General features: G+C 35.8%; 1 long non-coding RNA gene across 1 annotated transcript; it reads left to right on the top strand.

Moving 5' to 3' along the window:
- Positions 1-383: 383 nt before the first annotated feature.
- On the top strand, positions 384-1,430 carry LOC120586809 (uncharacterized). Its single transcript, XR_005648815.1, has 2 exons — positions 384-736; positions 780-1,430. It is a non-coding gene; the product is annotated as an uncharacterized LOC120586809 (long non-coding RNA).
- Positions 1,431-12,569: the final 11,139 nt, after the last annotated feature.

The following is a 12,569-nucleotide window of genomic DNA, read 5'->3' as shown; positions in this document are numbered from 1 at the left end:
AAGAATGCAGCAGGCTTGAATGGGAGGCATGAAATAGTATTGGATGCTTAGAGTTGGTAAGAGTGGAATTTATGACACACTTTGAAAAATCAGGGATTGTTTTCTGAATTAAAAACTGTGTTGAGGAGATAGCAGTGGACACAACCCTATTTTTTATTTTTTATTTTTTTTTTTTAGTTTTTCCCTATATTTTATCTACTTCCTGGGATATTATGTAACAGAAGGGTCCCTTGCCACAATTGACTTTATTCTGTAGCAATTTAAACTTACTCAGACTTCCATAGAGGGAATTGCTATTCTATCTCAGTGTTTTCTTTCTTTCTTTTTTTTTTTCTAGGAAGTCTTTGTATTTGATGGGGATTAGTAGTAGTTCTCTTGTTTAACATATACAACACATTATTAAAATGAACATTTAGCTTGACTTTTAGCATTGCATGAGATTTACATATACTCCTTGGTCATTCTAATTTGTTGGATCCAACATTTGTCAAATAGGTATTTTTGGCAGATCCTGTGCTTGCACTGGGGATAAGAAACAAGGACGATATAATGTGTATATCTAAGTACTCAGAGAGTAGGAGGGGCAGACACTATATATATAACTAAAAGATAATATGAACATTATAGCCAGTTATGATGTCTGATGGCCAGTGAGCATTTTATACATGTCAGATCATCTTCTAATGATTCTACATGTCTCAACTCATTTAATTCTCCTAATGAGGTAGGGGTTAAGGTTATTAGCATAAGGTTATTAGCTCTATGAGGTAGGAGTTAAGGTTATTAGCATTTCATAGATGAGGATACCTAGGCACTATTCTCAAGATCATTCAGTATCCAACACACAGAGGCTGAGTCCAGGCAGTTCCAATGTATATGCTCTTAACAGCTATGCAATAGTGCTACAAATAAAGTGTTCTTAGACAAAAATGAGGAAGTGGTTAGATGTCTTCTGAGTTTGGAAAAAGCACAGAAGAAAGTTTCAGGGAGGAAGTGATATCTGAGATTGATTCTAGAGAATGAATGGAAGTTTATCTAGCAGAGATAGCAGAGAAAGATTTTCCTGGGTGACGAAAGAGCATGGCTATGGCAGAAAGCTATAGAAACTGCATGGCAGTTTCTGATGATTTGAAAGTTCAGAGTTTGCATGTATAGAAACAGTAAGTAATATAACCTGAAATGCAAGCTCAAGTCTTATTGTGAAATTTCTTGCATAAAAGCTGGAGCAAAGAGCTTATTACAAAAGTAACGGGAACCAAGGAGAGATTTAAAGACAGAGAAAAATGATGTGATCAGAGCTATGTTTTGGAAAGTCAATTCTTGCAAAAGAATTGGGAAATGACAGAGGGGGAGGCCAGGTAGGCACAAGAGACAGGCTAGGAAGATGGATCCTTTTCCTTGCATTCCTTTGTTAGTGTAACATTAAAAAAGTCTGAACAGTGACTTAAACTATTTTTCCCCATAGGATAAGAAGGAGATTGAAGGAAGGTAGACAACCCAGAGCCAATGTGGTGACTCCATTATTAGGGACTCAGAATTGACCTGTTCTGTGTGTCTTTGATCTTCATGTCTTTGTCTGTGGTTACAAATGGCCATTCCATTTTAAAATTACATTTGCATTTCAGGCAGGAAGAATGAGAAAGCTAAAGGGCAGAAGACAAGTGATAGCTGAGTGTGTCCTTGTTCAAGAGCTTTCCACTTATATGCATTGGCCCCCAAATGTAACATAGTCATGAGTTCATGCTACTCAGCTGAGGCTCTGAATTGCAGTTTTTATAGCTGGGCACATTGCCAACCATTAATAAAATAAGGTGCTGGTAGAAAGAGAATTCTAAATGGATATTCAGTTGTCTATATGAATGTTGAAGACGGAATGGACAAGGGGCTTTGGCAGTAAAAAAAAGTAAAGTAGAGACAAGTGTTAGAGATGAGAAGTGTTAGAGTGGAGTGGGTACCAATAAGAAGAGGCAGGCTGGGCACAGAGAGGTATCAAGGATGATGCTGCAGCTTCTGACTTTAGCCCCTGGGTCAGTAATAATGTTTTAAACTGAGATGGGGAGAATGAAGGAAGGTCAGTTTTATGGACAAAATAATATATTTGATTAAGATATATTGAGTTTGGTATAACACTAGGACATCCTGTAAAAAATTAGGTAGTTGGTGTATATGAACCTAAAAGTCGGGAGTTGACAATTTGAATGTCTGAGTTATCTAAGCCAGAACTGATTAAATCGCCAGAACTGATTAAGGACAGCATGTGGGGTGGCATATTGCATAAAACTAAGGAGAAGAACTGTTTAAAAGCCAGCAGGAAAATCAGAGCACTGGACATGGAACAATGTCATAAGGCTGTGAATAGCATTTCTAAAAAGAAAATGTCAAGTACCTTAAGGATTTATGACTGCAAAGAAGACACTGGTTTAGCAATTAGGTCATTATCAGTCTTCAAAGGATATTGAATGAATGAATATATTGACACATGAACTTTTTCACTCTGTATGTAGGTTGATTTCATATTCTTGCAGGAACTAGTTGTGTTAAGAGAAAAGATTACCTAGATGTCAAGGCAATTTTGAACTCTATTGAAAGACAAAAATGGTATTTGGGAATAAGAAACATCAAGTAAACATTGACACATCCCACAAGTATAGTTCTAAGTGAACACATTAAATTTTCACTATTTCTTGTTTCTTAGAATCTTCCTCCATTCCCCAGTTATTTTTTTTCTAAATACTCATTTTTATAGCTTCTGGGAAACTGTGACTTGTAGAACACCTGATAATAACCAAAAGGGCAGAGAGAAAGTCTGTTGTGCAGTAAGAGTAACTTGCCATGCCCACATTTTAAAAATAGTTCTTATTTCTGTGTTCGGGGCTCTTATTCCTTCATCCATGTGTAAATTCCAAGTGATCATTATACATCTGGCACTGGACTAGGCATAGACCGCTGGGTGTAGCCAGTACCAGCATTATCAAGGACTCGAATTCATAGTGTTCATTTTAAAGAAATACTAAACAGTTATCCAGTTTTCCTTTGTAGATCCGCAACCACTTAGATGCGAGTTGTCTTTTGAATTTAAACAAAGAACAGTGTTTATTTATGAGTGGTATTGGGCATGATGTCACAGATTTCCTGGATATCAAACTGCTTTGTCTATGTTTTAGGCTAAAAAAGTAGCCAACTCCATGGATATATACAAATATTGAAAATACCTCAAGGAAAATACAGAAAGATACCATTGTTAATGAATGTATATGGATATCTTCTCCTGATCTCTTCCATAGTAAGAGAAGGCCATGATTACAGATGCATCCTTTTAACAGAAAAGAATATGAAAACATTTATAGTTTTCAGGGTCAATTAGCAACTCTCTTTTTACTTTGACAGGAAATGTCTAAAGTTTAAGTGACCATTTTCATCTTGTCAACACACTTCATACCATTTCCTTTGTTCATCCTCCAAAATCAGTAAGATTTTATAAGCTTACTCACAGTTTGTAATTTGCTGAATGCAGGGGTCCACTTCTACTGTGCTATAAAGTGGCAAAGGTGATATTATAAATTCGTATCCAATAAAGTATTCAGTTCCCCCATAAGAAAATTGTTATGATTTTCACAAACAAACAAACAAACGAAATCTGAGAATGATAGGGATACCTATGTGAGCAAAGCTGATAGGTAGAGAGATGGGAAGGGAGCAATTGACTTACATATGCCTTACATATATTTTTGTGTTTTTCAAAAATAATAGCCTGAACTGTCAATGTTGCAGTGAAAATGCTATATCTTCTATTGATAGTTGTAATGTAAATTGGTACAACTCTTCTAGAGAGAAATTTATCCATATGTTTTAAGATATCCGTATATATGTTACCTCCTGGGAACTAATCTTGGGGTTGAAACTAATCCAAGAGAAGAAGAAAGTCATCTGTGGAACTATAAAAGACAGGTGATGAGGGCAGAATAAGGCAAGGGCTGTGTGAATGGAGATTTAAGAGATTCAAGAGGTATTAGGTCAGTTTGACCAAGTCAGGTGACGGAGAGGGTGGGCGGACGATAGAATGGTGAAGAAGAGAGAGCCTAAAATGTCCTTCAGGTTTCAGGCCTGGATGACTGTCTTGGATCACTCATTTAGAAACAAGATGCACAAAAAGAAAAAAATAATAATACTAGACTGTTTACACAGGTTTCATATTGAGAATTGTTGCATTTGAGAGGTCTGGATGACAAAGGATGTTGAGTAGACCAACAGATTAGAAGAAGTTATTCAGATATAGATCTGAAAGTCATAGTAAATATTGGGAAGCACCTCACCCCCCAAAATACTAATACACAATGATATTTGTGAGGGCCATGTTGCATCTTGGGAAAATTCTTATGATAAAAGTAAATTAAAAAATGAGAATAAAATATACCTCTGTTATAATTTATATACATGAGTAAAAGACCAGAAGGAGACAACAAAAATAAAAATATTATAATTTGAGAAGTAGGATGACAAATTTTCTTTTTCATTTGCTATAAATACTATTGTTACTCTCTACAATAATAATTACTTAAAAGCATTTATATGTGCTTAACCTAAGTGTTGCTATAGAATTATGAAATTGAAAAATGTTCTTGGAATTGATTTTTAAACTTTTTTATTTAATAAAATAAAATTGTAGATGAACATGACACATCTGAAGCAAATAGAAATGGATCAGCAGTTTTTGAAATTTTGGTAAAGAATCTATATGCCTCTTGCTTTCCAGCCTCTCAAGTGTGGGCCACAGTTTGTCACCCCTTAAGTGAGGAATACCTGTTAGGTGAGGGCCACAGTTTGAAAACCACTCAGTGCTATGCCATTACTCTCAGGTGAGGTTGTGAATCTCAGAGGTCAACCAACAGAACTGAAATCTGGTTCCATTGTCAGGCTGGCAGTTTTGGCTATTTGGTTTCAATCTGCAAATTTCCTGCTTTGTTTTTACACATTCTGTCAATTAGATCGGTTCAGATAGATTTGTGGGAAAGATTTTACTGCTGAAATCTCAATCTTGGACCTAACTCCCACCCCACTCTTCAAAATACTATCAAATTATTGTATTGATATAGTACAATGGAAGTTTTAGGATAGCATTGTAAGGTACGGTCACTCTTCTGTATTTTATTAGAATTTTTTTCTATGGTTTAATAAGTATATGGCCAAATATACTTGGCCCTTCTATTTTAGTTAGAGTTGACAGATAAAATGTAGGAGCTCTAGTTAAATTTGAATTTCAAATAAACAATGAGTATATTTTTACCATAAGTAAGCATTTTTAGTATAAATATGTCTCATAAGATTATTATTCATTGTTTATCTGAAATTTAAATTTAACTGGACATCCTGTTTTTTAATTTGCTAAACATGGTGACCTACTCCCAAATTTAAGAAAGTACTTTCATTCTAATGATCTAGAACTAGTGACAGAAGCCACGAGCCAGTGTGAATACTGAGCATTTGAAATGTAACTAGTCAAAATTGATATATGTTCTGAGTATAAAATATACAATAGGCTTTGAAGACTTGTATTAAAAAAATAATATAAAATATCTCATTAACAATTTCAATACTGATTATATGTTGAATGATAACATTCTGGATAGATTGATTTAAATAAAATGTATTAAAATAAATTTCGCTTGTTTCACTTTTTTAAATGTGGCTACTAGGAAATTTAAATTTTCATTTGCGGCATGCGCTATATTTCTATTGGACAGTACTGATTATCTAGACCTAGGAGAAATTCTGTTTTTTCCTTGTTTTATCCTGCAGGAGAAGGCAAATAAGTACCATCTGTACAGTAGGCTGATTAAAAATTGTGCAAGATTTATACAAAACAAACTTAGTCAGCCTAGAAAAATGAGTGTGTATCTTCATGTTGTTAAAGTAGTTTAATTTGATAGATGGTATTGGGAAGGTTAGTTCTTCCAGATCAGAGAATGCATATGCAATATGCACAAGTTAATGTAAGGGATGTCTTGATGCTTTTTTGCTGTTTCTCAGCAAAACACCCAAAGCACTGATTTCTTTGTGATTTCAAAGATGTATATTTCCTCATGGAGTTCAGTCTTAACTCATTGGTGTTTAATTCTGTTCAGTGAGGCTAAAGAACCATATCGTAGACACCTAAATTTAGTAGGAATCACAATATATCCCCTGCTAAAGTCAAAGTTTATGTCAAAACCAATATTAACTGTTTCATCTGCCTGTAACTACTTTTTACAGGGTGACTCCTTACTGTGTTTGGGTCTCTGCTCAAATGTCATCTCTTCACAAAGACCTTCAATGACAGTATTCTCTAAAATAGCACCCTGACATTTTCTCTTACCCCACTTTATTTTTCCGTAACACTGACAGTTCTTTATATAGATTAGTTCATTTATCCTCACTGTCGTATTATTATTCCCATTTTTAAGATGAGGAAACTGAGGCAAAGAGAGGCATGCAATCAATAAATGACAGAACCAAAATTCAGATCCAGGCAGGTTAGCCCTGGAACTTGTTAACTACTCACATATGCAGAGTTGATGCAGCCAACCTCGTGTATTTAACAAAATATAACTACTGTTGACTTCCTTGTTGAAAGTTTAAGATTGTGATTTATTTCATCTGGTTTGGGCATGCAGTCGATTCAGAATGTACTTTATCTTCATTTTAATCTAACCCAGTCTTGCTCATTTTATAAGACTCTGCTTGCTTTAAAGCTTTTTATAATCAGGGTCCATTCAGGGAAACAGAAATGCCTCCAGGAAATTCATAAAGAGGGGTTGTTTGCCTAGAGATGGAAGAGCTAAGAAGCTGAACACAGCCCAGAGGGGCAACCCAGAGTGAGGACAGTAGGGAGCTGCTAGCACATCTAGGTCTGGAGAGGTAGAGGGAGGTGATGGGATTATAGGTAGCTGCTAGCACATTAGATCTAGACAAGGGTGAGAGAAAGTGAGGTTACCATTACCAGGAGTTGGGGCCATTGAGTGAAAGCAAGAATCACAGAAGGGCTGTCTGGTGGGAGCTGGGACTAAGAGCAGATACTATAGGAGAAGAAATATACATCTTCTTCATGCCTTTATTCTTTTGTCATTACCTCCCATTGGCTAAGCCTACTGGAATCCATTTGTCTAAGGATCCTGGGAAATGTAGTTCCCAAGGATGGTTCTACAGGCCCACAGATTATTGATCAGCACACATGAGGTATTCTCTGAATTCATAACGTCCATGGCCCCTCCTTAGTACGTCTCCTCTTTTATGACATTGCAGATGTTAGAAGAGAGTTAGGCACACAGTCACTGCTCATAGCACTTATGCACCGGCACTGTTGTGAGTACTGTTTGTGTTGTCACTTCTTTAATCCTCACAAGAGCCCTGTGAAGTAAGCAAAACTATTATCCTCATTTTCCAGATGGGAAAATCGAGGCACAATAATTCCTCCATAGTGAGTAAGTGGCAGAACCTGGATTCAAATCCAGGCTGTCCAGTTCCAATGTTCATTCTCCTAAGTATCACCATCCTCTCTGCCTCTCAAGATTCTTGCCTTTCTAATTCTCCGACCATCAGTTACATGGCATTGCAGGTAGCAGGTGCTCATTAAATAATCATTTGAAAGAAATGGATTTCCTGGTTAATATTATGTAGTAATCATGTAGATCCTTAAACTTGTATAAACACTTGAGTTTGTTTATTTTTTCAAAATTTTCTTTCTTTTTTATGTTTTAAGGTCACATCTCCCATAGTCTGACTGTTCACGTCTATGCTTTTTTGACTCCATAGATGAATGTTATATTTTTTGGAAGACCATATTCTTAGGGTTGAATATCCAAAGATATCGTCTTTAGATGTCTCCAACATTTCCTAGGGAAGAATAACTGACTCTACATTCTTGGGAACAGAATCAGTTTGATTCCTGGAAAATTAACTTTAATGAGGCAAATAATGTTACAGAAGCTACTTTCTATTCTCAGTCTGCCACTAATAGCTTACTATACTTAAGAAGTTTTACATATATGATCTCCTCAAATGCCCACAGACAACCCTATGAATATTCTGATAAAGTTTATCAATGCCTTTATCTTGTATCCTTTTTTTGTTACCTATTATTTTTCAACTCTTATCATTTCCAATTTCAGTAAGAGGAAACTCAGGCTCATGTGCCATACCCAATAAGTGGAAGAAATAGGATTTGAACTTGCATCTGTCTAGCTACAAAACTAGCAAAGTTTTCAATGAAACTCAATACCTTACAACACAAAAGCCTGCAAAGGTAAAGGAAATGCAGACTCTCCTTAGGATGCCTAAGGGCGGTGATGCTTAAAAGGCACATGCTGTGCATGTGGAAGATATGAGTGGTTCCCTTTAAATTCTTAAGAATGACCTTTTATGACCACAAAGAGCAGAAGAAAGTACCTGAAGAATGAATCTTTTTAGTGAGCAAAACATTAATATATATTTGAATGTGATTGGTAAGTACATTTAATTCAGAAATCCATAGCCTTCTCTTGCATTCTGGCTTTTCTTCCATTTGGATTTCTGTTTATGACTCTGTTGCGGGGACTGTGACTTTAAAAAATATTTTTTTGAAGAAAAGCCCACGGTCAGCCTGTGAACTCATTTTCATTCTGTCTCTCGCCTCAAGAACTGAGTTTGACTAGGCTCTGTATCAAAATGAAATCCAGAGAGGCATTCCTAAACTTGGACCTTTTGTCCATGCTCACTTCCTGTTGACCGAGTGACAGCCCTTTATCTGGCCCTTGGTCAAGCTGTGTGCACAGAATAAGGAGCAGTGTTCTCAAGGGCAGCGAAATCTTGCAGCTGATTAAAAGTAGCATGGGATGCAACCAAAATGCCAATTCTCTTTCCGTTTTGGGTTTGCTTGAGTCTAAAGGTCAAAAGGAAGAGAGCGGAGCTCAGTGTTTGGGTTTGTAATTCCACTCCCACATGGCTCGGTGACACAACGTATTCTGATCCTTGTCTCACCGAGTTCTTCAATCTTCAATCTTTGTCCCCTAAACACTGGCTTGTGTGAACATGCTATTAGCTGGCAGGGTCCAATTTCAATATTAGTGGTTACATTCTGTTTCAAGCTCCTCACTGTTGTCTATGCTGGGTCTGAATCTGGAACTGCTGCCAATTTTCTTTGAGGGTATTTTAGTATCATTATCCCAGTGCTTACGCTATTATCTCTGAAGTGTTGTTTTCCAGCTATTTTCTGCCTCTAAAAAGACAGGGTGGTTTAGCTATTTTATCAATGAAATTTGAGTGTGCAGTGTAGCTAACTCTTGACTTGTGATTTGCTTTCTTTCACTATCCGGCTGAGGAAATGCTCAATATTTACACTGAGAAGGCACCTTAAGGATCATCTTGTCTCTAGCTACTCAAAGCATGTTCCACAGGGGAGCAGCACAGGCATCTCATGGAAGCTTATTAGAAATATTCAGTCTGAGGCCCCTCCCTGAACCTGTTGGTCAGAGTCTGCATTTTAACAAGCCCCCCAGTGTTTCATTTGCAAATTAAAGTGTGAAATGCAATGAGCTGGCTCAGATGCATAACTGAAAATGCATCTTCTGTGCAGTCTTGAGAGGGGATTTCCAGCCTTTTTTTGAATACTTCCAACAATAAGTATGTTACTTTGCAAGACTTGGACAGCTAAATTTTGCCTCCTTATAAATGTCACACTAAGACCTTTTTTCTTCTGTTTAACAAACAACATTAGGTCTAATGTGACCTTTCTCTTATTTGAAGGTAACTAACATGTTCCCAACCCATCTCATCCCATTTCTCCTCTCTCCCTCTCTCTCTCATACTCCCCTGTCTGTCTCTCCTCTCTTTATTCCTCCCTCTTATCTCTTTTCATGCGAAGTAGTATTTTCTACCATCCTTCACCTTGTTTGGTTTACAATTTTCCAACAATGATTACTATTTTACTAATGGATTCTAGTTGTCAGTTTTCTCATTACATGTGATGTGTAAAATGGAGTATAATATATATAATATTCCATTAGTTGTACTGATAAGCATATTGTGTCATATGTGTTTATAGAGAAGTCCAGGGAATTTTTGAGCTATAGAACAAAGAGCCGCTGCTGCTGACTCTGAAATATTAAAAGGCGTCCTCCTGGAGGCTACCTGGTCACAATGTCCAGAAGGATACAGTGAGTGACATCATTGATTCACCTGGTCATCAATAGGTAGAGGAGAAAAAATATGAGAAGTAGCTACTTAAAGGAGAACTATACTAGGTAATACTAAAGCGGCAGTATGAAAATGCAGAATTAGACTTTTCACTTCCATTAGCTACCCTCCTAACTTGAGTCGAAAACAAATCCTGGGATAAGCATAAAATGCTCAGGAACATTAAAAGCATAAAAGGATCATGAAAATGCAATTGATAATGTACCTTAGGTTCAGTGATAGCCAAAATGATCAACCTCTTACGTATCACAGACACCTAAATGATGTATGTTATTGCGGTTGGCACAAACCTGTCTAATGCCATTTAGGCAAGCAAAGTCCTATATAGGATTTAGAATACTCTTCAAATCTAGTGTCGTGTCATGCATGAGTAAATAAGTAGCAGATTAGGGAACAGTTGGCCTGAACTCAGAGATTTGCAGTGAATCTGGATCTGAAATTTTGCTTATCCCAATCAACACCAACCAGGTAACTGGGGGATCAGTATCTGTGAGGAATATCATAATTTCTAGCTAAAAGTCTGATCTACATTTTTCATGTTTTGCATAAATCAGTTGTCCAGAAGGACTAGGATTTTATCACTTTAACTGTTAGTTCTTAATTGGCATATGTCATTAAAAGAAAGAACCATCAATGACATTTCTGTGATTCAATGTAGAGAAACTGCCTGATTTATAACTAGAACTTCCACATAGAAATATCAAATATGACCTTCCTGTTAAGTGTTTAGTGTTTTCTTTTTCTTTTTCTTCTCTTTCCATCCCCTAAACACTTAAGCACTGGTGATTGTCTTTATAATCATTATTGCAAAGAAGTATAAACAGATCACGACAAGCAGTTAAAAATACTAAATATTTCTGAAGTTTAACACATTATTTTTAAGTAGCATATGTTGTACTATATCTCCTAAAAATTAGTACCAACCATAGTAACACATATTATTCAAGTATCTTTACTAGGTAGAAAGTCAATCACTTAGATTACCTCTGAACCTCGAGGATGTTTTCAATTGCATTTTCATGATTTTTTATACTTTTTATTTTCATAAGCATTTTATGCTTACTCCAGAATTTTTTTTCCAACTCACACTTTTTTGATTTAGAGATACAAAGCTTTGCTTATGTTACAGTACCATACTGAAAATGTCTGAAAATTTTGGAAAATTGCTCTTTGGAAAGAGTTTTGGTTATAGAAGAGTTATTTGCTCTCATGTTGTCTGAGAAAATAAAAAGTAGATTCTTATATTGATTTGCTACTCATATTTTAAGATTGACAATGAGAGTAAAAAAAAAAATGAGCTTATGGACCGTATTGATTATCTAAGGCAATTCCTTAGACCAGTGTATGTGTGCTCTGAGATTCTGAAGCCATATCTGCAACTTACACAAAATCTACTCTTCCAAATAATGACTATAACTGCTAGAAATAACACACATGTAAGTTATGACTATGTGAGTGAAAAGTGATGGCGAGATGCCAAATTTGTAGGAAGAAAGAAGGAAACAGATGACCACTAATTTGCACACATCTGGTTTTTTATTAGTTTACAAATTTTTTTTTAAATGCAAGAAGCCATGAAAATGCATCTCAAATTTGTAACTGCCTTATTTAATATAAATCCAAGAAACTTTCTTTTATGAAGAGAACATAAAAAGGAATCAGGACTATATAGAGAATACGTATGTCTCATAGACATTTTGATTTTTTAAATTTGAAATATAGCATACACTGATTCATTTTTGAATTGTTCACATTGACTGGCCTCCTGTTTTACTTTAGTAAAACATTGTGGATACTACACATGTGGGTGCTTCAGTGAGGTCTAAGGATTTATTCTCTAACTACATTTTACCAAAGAACAGAAATTGAAAGTTTTATTTTCTACTTTATGGACTAGAAGCACAACTCACGAATAATGTCATTGTTAAATTATGAAATTTCGTGAGTAAATGGGATCTATAGCAGTGTTTATAAAATTCAATTAACTTTTCATAAATTTAGATGGGTAATTATTGGGCAAGAAAAATATCTGAAAAGAACTCATATACTATAAGATGGATGGAAAACTAACTTCACTTACCAATACTGTAGGTAGGATGGATGGTATATTTTGTTGGATAGCAAATAAATATTTTTTTCACCTTAACATATTTCATTTGCTTCAAACATTTCCTTATTCTTGCTAAGCTTCCCATGCCCAATACAATCTTGCAACATGTTCTTTCATCTCAAAAAAATACTCCTTTCTTCAAAATTCATCCAAGATGACCCTATTGGGTACCAAGATCCAGTGGCTTTCCCCTTTTAGGCCTTTACTTCTGAGAATGCAAGCTCTCTGTCTTTTATAAAACTTCTAACAAATA

The sequence above is a fragment of the Pteropus medius genome, unplaced genomic scaffold (assembly GCF_902729225.1).
Source record: "Pteropus medius unplaced genomic scaffold, Ma_sr-lr_union100, whole genome shotgun sequence".
NCBI lineage: Eukaryota > Metazoa > Chordata > Mammalia > Chiroptera > Pteropodidae > Pteropus > Pteropus medius.
The sequence above is the reverse complement of the archived record's forward strand: the minus strand, read 5'-3'. Positions and strand labels throughout refer to the sequence as shown.